Source organism: Microtus ochrogaster, chromosome 19 (assembly GCF_000317375.1).
Source record: "Microtus ochrogaster isolate Prairie Vole_2 chromosome 19, MicOch1.0, whole genome shotgun sequence".
Lineage (NCBI taxonomy): Eukaryota > Metazoa > Chordata > Mammalia > Rodentia > Cricetidae > Microtus > Microtus ochrogaster.
The window spans coordinates 23824033-23837123 of record NC_022021.1 but is presented as its reverse complement, the minus strand read 5'-3'; the positions used below and the strand labels follow the sequence as shown (position 1 = coordinate 23837123).

Below are 13091 nucleotides of genomic sequence, written 5' to 3'. Positions count from 1 at the left end.
AAGGGAGTCTAGTCACCGGCGGAGCAGGAAGTGAAGAGAGAGAGGAGAGGGAAGTGGCCGCTTTTTTAAAGGGAGAGAGACCACACCCCAATGGGCTGGTATCTCAGCGGCTATAGGCTGGAGGAGCGGAAGGACCTCCCGCAACAGACAGCCTAGCTGCTCAGGTCAAGGTAGGCCTGTCTTCCTACAGATTTCTTAGCCCACAGAGTCTTCTGGAGCCTGCGCTAAACAGCAAAGGTCAAGTGCAACCTTCAGTGACCATTGAGGATCCAAAAAGAGTAGCTCTGGGTGCCAACCAAGTAAGTTCTCTGTCATTTTTTTTCTCTGTCATTTTTTAATCAGTAACTCAAGTAAAATCTTATCCTTCTCAAAAATCTCTGACAGTTTGACAGCTGAGAGGTTTTGCCAGGTTGAGGTTTTGCCCGGTGACCTCACCAAACAAATTTCAAATCAAATTTATCTCTTATGCCACAGTTATTATATGTCTAAAACTTCTGTTTTCACAAACCCAAGGAGTTCTCATGAGTTTCAGGGAGCTGAATTAAGAAATCCATCTTAAACAGGTCAGATAACCCCTCAATTCCCTGGTCCTAAAATTTTTTCCCCCTTAATGTAACTTTGTTCTTTGTTCTGCCAATACCTTAAACAGAATAAGAGACACCAGACATCTCCATGCCATAGACACTGGTCAAAAGCAAAGAGACCAGCTATGTCAGGATGTGACCACTACCCAGCCTTCTCTTGCACTCCCCCCAAAGACAAAGCCCACAATCAGCGGGAAGCAGTCTTGAGAGTTCATCGCCCCAGTTCCTTCGGGCTGTGGTATCTGGTCTCTTGCTTTTTATTATAAGGAAGACCTGGGAATTTTGTGGTTTCCAGTCTCTTTGGGGGACAAGCCACCTCTGACCTTCCCGCTGCCATCTCGCCCTTTTTTCCCTTCCTGTTCCCTTGGTGTGCGCACGTGTGTCTCTGTCTTTCCTTCTCTCTCTCCTTCTCTCTCTCTCTCCCCCCCTCTCCCTCTCTCCCTCAATAAATGTTTATGGCTATTTTCTGTGTCTATGGGTCTGCTTACATGCGCTCGCCGTTGTCGGGAATTCACCGCATGGCCCCCTGCTGTTGGGAAACCTGCAGCCCTTTGGCACTACCTGGACCCACCGCGGGCTGGCCCTGCCCTTAAGAATGGGCTCAGCAGCCCGCTCGCCGCATGGTGGGGCCACCAACCTGCCCGGGACACGCCACATTCCTGCCCGTCTGCCATGTGTCAGCTGCTTGCCACTAAGACACTCTGGGGTTCTGCACCGGGGACTTGTTAGCGGCTCCGTTCCTATCAGGCTCACACCAGCTCGCTCTGTGAGCCTGCTGGAGACCTGTTAGCATTTTAAGAATAACATCCATAGTTCAATTTTTCGGAATGTGAGTGCAGTTTTCCAAGTGACTTCCTGCTGGTTGGGGGCCAACTGATAATCTTATGGGGACCTAAAGAAAATTTTGAATTATTTGTTTAATGATTTTATTTCAAGTCTAATCATTTTCACTCTACAATAAAAATGAAAAAATATTAAAGTATTACCCAATGTCATTATGTATATGTTGTTAAATAGTGATTTCTAACAGCCTAACTGAACTGTTCATTTATTTTTATGTATATGAGTGTTTTGCCTGATCATGCATATGTACATCATGTCAATGTAGTCTGTGAAGACCAGAGGAGGGTTTGAATCCCATGACATTGAAGTTACATGTGATAGTGAGTCACCATGTGGGTTCTGAAAACTGAACCCAGATCCTCTTTACTGCTGAACCACCTCTCTAGCTCTCTGAACACTAGTTTATATGCTATTTTCCCTTCCTTGAGAGATTTTGCCCTCCTTTACTGCCTACCTAACCTCTTTGATTGTTTTAAATGAAACACACATATCTAAAGTTTTTAAGACTAGCATCCACACATAAGAGGAAATATTGGATTTATGGGCCTTGGTGATCTAACTCAAGATGATGTTTTTAGCTCCATCTATTTAACTGCAAATTTTACACTTTCATTTTTAATAGCTTAATAATATTCCATTCTATAAATGTATATTTACATTATCTATCTATCTGTTGATTTCCCTGATGGTCGAAGATATTGAACATTTTTGTGTTTCTCAGCCATTTGTGATTCATCTCTTGAGAACTCTCTGTGTAGTTCTATACACCATTTTTAAACCAGGTTACTTGTTTTTTGACATTGAGGATTTTTTTCAAGTTCTTTATATATTTTATATATATAAAGAATATATATATTCTGTGTTTTCTTCTAAAATCTTTATTTCCATAATTACTTCTATTGTGTGAACACACTGATAATGCAATTTAAAGTGGTATAATCAGGTAGCTATCAAGGGGACAGCTTTCTATTGGATGTACAATTGATAAAGCTAATTATATAGACTGCCATTTTGCTTCTATGATGGTGTCCTTTGTTGTACAGGAGCTTTTTGTCTTTATGAGGTTCCAATTGTCTTTGATAATATAAATAAAATAATGTCTATGTCACATGAGAATTTCTGTGTGAAATGTCAAGAAACTTACACTATTGGAAGGGTATGGTAGCACCTTCCATCCTCACCAGCAAGTCCTCCTCATCTTGTCAGTGCTTTTCATTACTTTTGGAATTATAATGATTTTAGTAAATATGAGTTTTCTCATAGTTTAAATTTGCATCTTTCTGAAGGCTACTGATATTGAGTGTATTTTCAATTGTCATTTGTGTCTTTATGTTTTTCTTCAGAGAAAAGACTATACTTACCACTCCCCATTTTTGAAAGTGGAGCTTTTTATTTTTATTGTTTTTATTAAGGTGTTATAGATACAAACATTTTTCTATATGACGCATAAGTAGTCTTCCAGTTTCTAACCTGCCCTCTAACTTTCTTGATAGTGTACTTTGAAGCACAAAAGCTTTTTATCTTAGTGAAAGCCTTATTGTCCTTAAGATAAATTATTTCTTTCATTTTTATGCTTTTGGAGTCATATATAATAAATCATTGTCCACAAAAATAGGTATAAATTCACTTCTGTGTTTTCTTCTAAAATCTTTATTTCCATAATTACTTCTATTGTGTGAACACACTGATAATGCAATTTAAAGTGGTATAATCAGGTAGCTATCAAGGGGACAGTTTTCACTGGTGTTACAGATAATATTATGTTTATGGGGGCTATTTGGGAGGCATTAACATTAATTATCAAAATTTTGTAAAGAAAAGAGGATACCAAAAAAGACAGACCTGCAAATTCTTGGTGAATCTAAGAAGACCTTGACTGTGGAGAGAGAGTGGGAAACTATGAGCTGTGTCAGAGAAAGACTGTGTCTGTTTAAGGCTCCTCTGGGGAATACCCAGGACAATTTCAGCAACTTCTGACAAGATGAGAGAAGTCAGAAGCTCTGAGTCTACACAAACTTCTTCCACATAAGCTTGACTATATGTTTGCCTCCATGAGAAATTAACGTCTATTCTAATCCTAATGGTTGAGAGGTCTCAGTGCCAAAAGGTGTCTGCTCGTCATCACGCAAAATTGTTCCTTCTCAGATCTGATGACTGAACGGTGAAGGTCACCACATTAGCCACTCTCCATGTCCAGGAGGAAGAGAGACTAGAAAATGGTTTAGTAACAGAAGAAAGATGGGTGTGGTTTAAAAGACACAGTTGGAAATCCAATCGAAGAATTTCACAAAACAAATAAATTATTAAATATTACCATAGAAATTTGAAGCCCTGTTTTCTGTTTCTGTTCCTATGTTTTAAGAAGAAATGTCTCCTAATTCAGAGAACAGTTTCCCTGAGTAAAAACTAGGGCACACTGAATTGACCCATTTTTCCCTCCTTTCAGAACATAATACAGAATAATTACGTAAAGTGTTTACTATGAACAATTTGATGCAGTGAACTATTCATTTAATAAATTTCAGACCATGTGCAACTTTTAAAAAAGCATTTCATTTTATAAAGCCGCACACCCCATGGCCCCTGACACACAGTACTGCTGTGATTAAAAAATGTAGGAAGGAACCACTGTTTGACATCTGCATCTCTGTCTTCTCCCAGGCTTCCTTATCTCTATGCTGCTACCATTGTTATGAAAGTTTTATCTCCTTTCCAAATGACACTAATCAAACGCAACCTTTGGTATTCATTACTTGTGTGGCTGTTGTGATAAAATACCTTCACAAAACAACTTAGAGAGGGGTTTGATTTGGCTCACAGTTCCATTGTTAAACCCATTATGACAGAGAAGTCATAGTGATAATATTGCATCTGTAATCAGAAAGCAGAATGAGGAATGCTTACGCTCAGCTCAAGTTCCCTTTTTTATGTGGTCTATGACCACAGCCTGGGGGAACTACCCCCATTTAGAATGGGTCTTCCCACCGAAAGGAATCAAATCCAGAGAACCCCTCACAGGCATTCCCAGAGTCTCATTTCTTCAGTGATCCTAGGTTCTGTCCAGCTGACAACCAATATTAATCAACATACCATGGCATTTTGAAAACCTTGTTGAAGGCACTATTAAAACAAGAAAACTCGGGGATCGCGTGATAGCTATTTGGTGATCTGGTATAAAACAAATGTCTTCAAGGAGTTGAAAGATAAATAAGGAAACTGATTTAATATACAGCATCCTTGACATAATAATCTAGAAGTGATCCTAAAACTGTATCTGATTGACTGTGTTCATACTTATTTGTCTCTATGTATACAGAAGCCATCAATTGTGTTCTCGATAGAAGTTTTTGAAAGGTCATTCACTCTCAAATGATTGATATGATAGATCTTTTCTCAAATTCCATTTTTATGTCTTTCGAATTCTAGATTATAAGGTGCCATCAAATGACTGTTTTAAAGCAGAGACAACAAATCAGGTAAAACTTTCATTATGCAAAAGGGATTGGTAAATCCAGAATAGAACTTAAATTCCCAAATAACTTTGCTCAGTTATTTCATGTATTTTGAGGTACAATTACTTGATTTTTAATTGTGATCATACATTATTTTTCTAAATATATGATTTAATTTATTGTATATATGTTTGAATGTGTGTGTACATGCACATGTGCACTTGTGTGTAAGTTGAGTTCAGAAGCATAGAAAGGACAAATGAGAGCAATGGAGTCTCAGAGTTACAGGTGACTGTGAGCTGTCTGACATGGGTGCTGGGAACTGAACTGAGGTCCACTACAAGAGCATGAAGTATCATAGCCCTTAAGTCATCTCTCTAGCTCCCACCTCTGTTTTTAATTTTGATGTAATTTTATCTACTTGTTCTTAAGCTAATAACCAGATAGATTTGACGTCAAAAGCTATAAGCAACTTTGTAAGCATAACACATTAAATTTACTTAACATTATAACACTTAAAATAGTCATGTCTTCATTTATCAAAGATTTTGATATGAAAACATATTCTGCAATTAATTTCTTTGTCAAGTTTTTATTCAAACACAAAATTCATGTAAGTTCCTTTAACAAGAAGAAAATATAGACACCATTCTAGAAGAGAAACACAATTTACTACACTTTAAAAAGATTTAATCAAGACAATATCCTATGTATTCATATATAATAGCCCAATTCTAGAATTGGGCTAGTTGGTATACAGAAAGGGAATGGAACAAAATGTTAGAAAACCTGAAGTCAAGTTGATATTATCTTTGTGTTTCTTTTATAATCCCAAGCATGTTCATTTCTTAGAGTACATTCTTAGGAATTTGCAGAGATATGACAGTAAGCTAAATGTGACTTAATCAGTGAAGACCACTAGTTGTCCTTCATAGGAAGAACTCTGGAGGCAGGAGGCAATAGATTTGAGATTATGGATAGCTGTAGTGATGAATGGAGCAAATTCTTTCTGCCTTCCTACTCTGGTGCTGTTTTGGTTTTTTTTTTTTTGTTTTTTTTTTTCTCAGTCTATACATCATCTTGGCTGCCTGGTTGTTCAAAGATAACAGCTGAGCTCCAGGTTCATATTTCCATTCAAAGATTTCAAATTAGAGAAGCTAAATAAATGATTTTATTAAGCCAGACTTTCCCTTTGTAACAGATAGAGATCTAGCAGATTTCCATATATGTGCTCAACAAAACCTTGTTGCATAGCCACTTGACACTGACTTACCTAGTATCAGTCTCAAATATGAGAACTGGACCAATTTATTTTTCAGATATAATTGTAGGCTAGTAGGTCATGTTTGAAAAGAAAAAGTAATGAAAACATGATAAGCTAACTTTGACACTTTTTGGAGAAGTTTGTGCTCTGACTCAAAATTCCTGTGATGCATATTTCCCCTCTAAAAACAAAACAAGGTTCCTCCATCCATAATTTTTAAAGTCTAAAGTGACCAGTTTCTCCTCTTTCCTAAGTTGTCCAGACAGTGAGTCATTCAGTTTAACTTTGATGGGGCTGCATCTATTTTTGAGGTTCAGCCATGGTAGTTTAAGGACATGGACTGTCTGTAGAGAGTTTGGACTCTTTTCCAGCACCTCTTTGAGTTTATGCTGCACTAAATTTAAATCAGAAAAAATAAGGCATAAATAGCTAAGTAAATAATCCTATTAAAATTATCTTCTTTAAAAATTCCTAAGAGTTCAGAAAAGCACTGAATTGGTCCAACTCGCACTTCATTTATGAAATCTCATAATCCCTCGTGATATCACAATATACCTCTGCTTAATTATTTTTACATAAAATTGCACAGCTGCCCTTAATTACTACAAGCACTTATTGAATAAATGTGCATTCTGAAATTAAAACAAAACACTCCAGCAGAGCAGCTTGGAAGCTGAAATGTCACCAGCATTGTCTGCCAGATGTAGAGTGACCACGAACAGTTCTTCAGTCTGTTGGTTAGGAGGAGCTGCTAAGAACCAGTCAGTCTGAATACATAGTGTCAAAAGCTACCCGGCAAAGACCTGTGTTTTACAAGGATACTCCATGGGAATATTTAGCTGTTACATGGTAAATGCTGTTATTTTCCTTTCTAAAAATGTCCTGACAGGAAATGATTCCAGGGAGGAGTTGCCAAGATGGCTCTTTGCTAGAGCTGCGGGGGAAAATACCAAAGCTAGAAAAATATGAACTAGTATGTACACTAAATGGACTCTAAAAACAAAAATCAACTTGATTTCTACCTTTATGTGTTCTTACCTGTAAAATTGGAGATGTTTGAAAAGGCAGCTCCTACAGCACTGCTAATTATTACGGGTTCTTTTTTTCTGGCTTTGGATCAGTCACCCGGTGACCAGACGCTCACAGGAAAGACATCCAGCTAATAGGAGGGCAGGCATCACTACTACCTTTCTCTGTTTCCAGAAGCTACATCCGATGGACTACAGGGACCTTCCAGAAAGCAACCAGCAGTCTCTAAAAAACTGGCGCTCCTCTCCTGCTGAGGAGAGGGAGCTGGTCAGGTAGCTACAAGCGAGCCTCCCTTGAGACTTCTACATCCTCAGAGGGATTCTAAGACAACTAACTCACCAATAGAGGAGCTGCAAAAGTATTTAAAAAGAAAAGAAAAGCAGAAGAGGAAGGGTAAGAAGAGAGAAGCTAATTTCTTTTCCCTCACTGATGACATTGATGTACATGTATGTACTTTCCGTTTTAGCTGACTTGTTCCTGTAGAAAACTTTTATCAATTTACGTTAAAGAACAATTCTCTTCTTCTCCAGCTATTCTGTAACATCCATAAATACCTGAAAATCACCGCAGATTTTCATAAAAGTCATCTCAGAAAAATAACCATCTATAAAAAAATAACTATATATACCTATTCAGGTTGGTGTACTTCACTCACCAGCAAAAACTTAAAAAGTTTTCCAATATATCTCTAGTTTTAATTGAATGTTTTTTAATGTAAACACCTTTCTGCTTCTATATAATGAAAAATAGCTTTCTTTACATTTTATTACTGTATTCATTTATCTTCTAATATGTTCCTTGTATGTTTAAAAGTACACACCATATATATTTTTAAAACTCAGTAACATCCCGGTGTCCCTCAATATTATGAACTGCCTTGAACACAAAATGTTAGTATATGTATGTTACTATAAAATCCCCTAAGTCCAGCTTCTTACCAAATATTGCACAGGGAATGCAAAAGGAAGGGAAGACAGGAAGCTAAGTCAATACATAATAACTGAACAGCACTGCTGCTAAGTGTTAGAGACACGGTCCAATGCATATATATATGCATTAAAAATTATGCACAAACACATATATGTTTATATGTACATGTTTATATATATATATATTTGTGCATAATTTTAATTTCTTTCTATGTATATGATACGATTTTAAGCGTAGAGTCTGGCATGAAATCATAAATAAATGAGTTGCCTCCATGAATTCAAAACATGAGGCAAATGACTGCATTTCCCTTCTTTCTGGCAGATGCCCATTGTCCTTGGTCAGTAAGAAGAGTGTCCTTTGTCGTGAAGGAGAACATTGGCTCCTTTCTCTCTGACTTCTCATAAAATAGGCATGTTCAAGCTTACTGAAAATCAAGTTCTGGTACAGCTAGGGAATGGATGGTGGTGTGTTTACTAAGTATTAAAACTCCATGCTTTGACAAGAACTTGTGACAAATTATCTTTGTGTTTATATAAAATTATCTTCATAAAGTATTTCAACAATTAGATAATATCAAATATCAGGTAGACACTCTGCAGTTATCCCTCATTGCTGCCATGATATGTGCTATTTTTTAAACCTGATTTTCTCTTACCTATTTCAAAACAATTAATCATGGATATAATACTCTTTGTTGTCACTTGACCCACATGGGAAGAGGGAACATTGTTTGAAAAATTGCCTCCATCAGATTGGCATGTGGGCATACATGTGGAGCATTTTCTTGATTACTGATTGGTGTCTGCTGGCCCAGCCTATGGAGGCAGTGCCATCCTCAGCAGGGCTATGTAAGAAAAATGGCTGAAGTGAGTCTGAAGGAATCCAGTAAGTAGTACTCTTCTGGGGTTTCTGCCTCCTACTCCTTCTTGGAGTTTTCACTTGAGCTTCCATTGATGACGGAAGTACCCTGTAGGATCAAATGCGCCTTCTGCCCGCACCCAACTTGCTCTTAGCCACGGAGTTTATCACAGCATGGGAGGACAAACTAGGACACAAACAGACAACAGACAGTTTCCAGATTTAAACAGCATGTTAGGACTAAAGGATGTAAGCAACTAAAGATAAACTACTATAGAGAATTTCTTATTTTCTTTTAAGTAAATGTTTAAAGGCTATTACTTGCATTCATTATTTCAATTTTTATAAAAAGTCTACTTGTTCCATTTTCACAAAGGAAAATATAATCCATATTTGTTAGCTTAATTTTTTCCTCTTTTTGTTGCTGTTGTTTGTTTTCCCACTAAGTTAGTTAGCTTAGATTTTTTTATTTATTTAGTTGCATATGATTCATCTGATATTGGTCTATATTTTTCAGTCCTGAGGTAGCTCATTTAAAATTGGTTCCCCTCAGCCAACAGTTTAGGTAAATGTCAAACTCAGGCACCTAAGTGGAAGACAATGTCTCTAGCTGCTTCCTTTGTCATTTGAGACAGCGCTCACCACACCTGAATACTGGAGAGCACAGATGCAGTTTCTTCCCAAGTATTCAAAAGAGAAGTCGTGTAACATATGCTTCAGTGGTCACAAACAGAAATAGGGATTCTGATGCTATATGACCATTGTTCAAAAATCAATAAAAATTTGGTGTACAATGAGTAAATGAAAGAAAATTGGGTGGGGTAGATTAAAAAAATATGCAGTGATTTGTATCAGACAAAAATGGTGCAATGCTGAGGTTCACTGGATGAACCTGCACGTTTATCGGTACATCTTTGGTTAATTTTGTAATGGTTGTGAGTTACTACATTACAACTGTATAAATTACTGTTATTTAATCATATATTAAATTCAGCAATACTACAAAAAACATGTACAACTAAAAATAAAAGGTATCTATGAATGTCAGGAATTTCCTAGACACAGCCAGTGATTCAAGAAAGGGTTTATGAACCAAGTTTGGTGATGTGGAATGAAGCCTGTAAATTCAGTGCAAGTGTTCTTTTTTTCCAATCAGCATCAACTAGTGTGGAGCTGCAGGCAATCATCTTGCCATGAAGTAACACTGGGTAAATCAAAACATTCTGCCTGCCATAGCAGCTCACCACAAATGTAGATGGCTAAAATAACACACCCTGACTCTCTCATGGATTAAGGCGCCAGAGATTCAAAATTACATTCAGGGACAAAAATCAAGGTGCTATAGAGGAAAATTACTTCCTTGCATCTTCAAGTGCTAGCAGCTGTTCTGTCTTTGCTTGTGACCACATCACTACAATTATTGTCTCCACAGTCACATTGTCTGTTCCTCTTTTGTATATACTAAGTCTTCCTCTTCCTTGCTTTGTGCTTTTGCTTTTTATTTTCAGTACTATGAATTCTGTCTCTCTCTTACAAAGACACTTATGATTGATTAGATTTAGGACCCCCAGATAATAGCCCCACACTACAGCCACTGACTTGGTCCCATAAACAAAGACCCTTTGTCTTTACTGTTATCTAAAGAATTGGGGGATTAGAACTTGGTATCTATGGATGGCCATTTGTCAGTTTTCTAAAGGTAATACAGAGAAAAGCAGAGGTTTTGCAGATGTGAAACTGGGTGAGAACAGTATTATTTAAATGCCTGGATTAATCTCCACTTTATATTTCAGCTGTGAATCCAAAGAGTCAGTCTGAGTTGAGCTTTCAATCACTTGGTCCCAAGATAGTTGTAATAGATTTAGAACTTCTTTTAGGTTGGGGTAAAGGAATTTTAGGATCAACCACTAATTTTCAATCTTTATACCTATGGTCAAAATATTGTTATAAAGCAAAATAGGAACCATAACAATCAACACATTTTGCCAATAGGAAATGTTTATTGATTTCTGGTCATAAAAGTCTATACTTAGGGATCTAGTAAACTCTTGGAAAGCATTTCTGCATCCTGTGGCTTGTAGAAGCATTTTCTTTCAAAATAATAAAATTCATGAAGTTGGTAGTCAGATGGCAATGTCTAGTGAGTGTGTAGATAAGGCAAAACTTCCTAGAACAATTTGTTCCGATTTGAAGCATTGGTTGTGCAATGTGTACTCTGATAGGGTCATGGAGAATAGGGTACTTTCTGTTGGCCAGTGCTGACTCCAGAGAGTGTACTTCTGAGTGCATCTCCTCAGGATGTTGAGCACACTTCCCAGACTCATTGGGCCACCATGTTTCAATCTGTGATGGATCCAGCTGGCAGCAGATCACCACTGTGATCATAACCTTTACTGATATAAGTGTGACTTTCAGAAGTGTTTCAATGCTACTATTCAGTTCAGTCACTTGTTGTTGTGGATTATCATATCCAACCCATTTTTGTTACACATCCCAACCCAATGAAGAAATGATCTATTGTTGTATATTTAAAAAGAAAATGTAGCTCAAATGAGGGTTTTTCTTCTTTCTTCTGTTTTATTTATTAGTATTTTCTTGTGATACCCATTAATCAGACTTTTTTTACTTTTCTAAATTATTTCAAATGCAGAATGATTTAGTAATAATAAGTTCTTTATCAACCTCCTGTGTATCTACAAAAAGATCAGCTTGTGTGGTTGCTCTTACTGGTCCTTGTCAATTTCCAGTGCTGGACACTGCACTCCTCAGGTTCAAGGTCCCATTTTTGCAAACCTTTTTAAAACACCCCTGCACTATGTTTGTGTTAGCACTTCCTGGGCCAAATGCATTCTCTGCTACTTTATAACCCATTTTGAACTTAAACACGAAAATTGCTCAAACTTCCTTTTTGTCTAATACCATTTCCAAAGCATAAAATGAAGAATGAACAATACTATTAGCAATAATAATAATAATTGGAAACGCACATTAAAATAATGTATAACATTATTAAGAATGTATTCCAATATCAAATAGTATATCTCAACAATACAAATGCTGCAGTTACTTTCACACTGACCTAGTAGTAATTAAGATTCCAGGTCAATTTTTCTAACTAGGTAACATACATTGTATGGGTCCAGAATATTTAGTTTGCTTCCTTTGCCTCTCTTTGACCATTGCTCTATAATTTTTCTGCTTTGATCCATTATTCAGCTTGCTTTTTTTTCATGGGATTAACACCAATACTTGACTATTGTGTTATTAATCTGTTTGTTAACATGCAGGAAAAAAAGTTTTAATATTTCCAAAAATCCTGATGACACTTATATTCTGGTCTATTAAATTTATTAAACAGCAACATGTGAGTCTAGGAAACTTACTCCCTCTCAAGAAATAAACTTAAGTGCAAGGAAGAAAGACATAATCAGTATTATGTGGGATTTCTGGAGTTCCTGCTAAATTCTCATGGCTGCCTTAGCAAAACACCACAAACTGGGTCATTTAAACAACAGAAGTTTTTTTCTGTTATAGTTTGAAAACCTGTAAGTCTGACACAGTTTTGGGAAAACTTTTCAATTAGCAATTACTGTGCCTCAGATAACCCTCATTGGCTATAATACTGCCACTGTGGAGTGGATGCCTAAACTGGCCTTCCCCTGTAATCAGACTGATGACTACGCTAATTGTTATCATAGAACCTTCACCCAGCAATTGACCAAAGTAGATACAGAGCTCCACGGTGAATCACTTGGCAGAGTTCTGGAGACCAGTCCAAAAGAGGGAGGAACAATAATATTAACAAAGGGATCACGACAACGATGGTGATACCCATATAAACAGCTGATCTGAGCTAGTGAGAGCTCACTGACTCTGAACTAATAGTGGGGGAATCTGCATAGGATCAAACTAAGCCCTCTGAATGTGGGGGACAGTTGTGAGGCCTGGGCAGTCTGTGGGGCCTCTGGCAGTGGGACCAGTATTTATCCCTAGTGTTTGAACTGGCGTCTTGGAGTACATTGCCTTTGGTGGGATACCTTGCTCTCAGCCTTGATAAAGCGGTGAGATTCTTGGTCCTGCCTCAAAGTGAAGTGTCAGATTTTGTTGACTCCCATGAGAACCTTTCTG

The 13091-nt window shown here is 37.3% G+C and overlaps 1 non-coding gene across 1 annotated transcript; it reads right to left on the bottom strand.

Annotated features, from left to right (window-relative positions):
- Nucleotides 1-12472: 12472 nt before the first annotated feature.
- Nucleotides 12473-12604, bottom strand: LOC113457179. The gene has a single exon (XR_003377804.1). It is a non-coding gene; the product is annotated as a U4 spliceosomal RNA (small nuclear RNA).
- Nucleotides 12605-13091: the final 487 nt, after the last annotated feature.